General features: G+C 34.2%; 1 protein-coding gene across 1 annotated transcript in view; it reads right to left on the bottom strand.

The window, feature by feature from the left end:
- The window catches only part of LOC119586219, a 12,436-nt gene that overhangs the window by 6,151 nt on the left and 6,019 nt on the right, over positions 1-266 (bottom strand).

Genomic DNA, 266 nt, shown 5'->3' with positions numbered 1-266 from the left:
AAAAAAATAGCAAAAGTTCATCGTCCTCTCGTTTCCTAAAAAAAGAAAAAAAGGAAAGAAAGGGGGGGAGGGGGGGGAACGCCTTCATTACAAACACAAATGATCTAATTTTTTCCCCTCTTTTCCATTTTTTTTTTTTCCATCTTATTCTACTTTTACTTTTCTTGAAAAAAATATAAAAAACACCGTAAAAAATTCGACAAAACGTTAGATATCTCATCATTTGCATAATGACCCAGGGACCAGCGTCAGCATTGCCAAGTTTT

This window comes from Penaeus monodon, chromosome 21 (genome assembly GCF_015228065.2).
Source record: "Penaeus monodon isolate SGIC_2016 chromosome 21, NSTDA_Pmon_1, whole genome shotgun sequence".
NCBI lineage: Eukaryota > Metazoa > Arthropoda > Malacostraca > Decapoda > Penaeidae > Penaeus > Penaeus monodon.
This window is presented reverse-complemented; position numbering and strand designations above follow the sequence as displayed.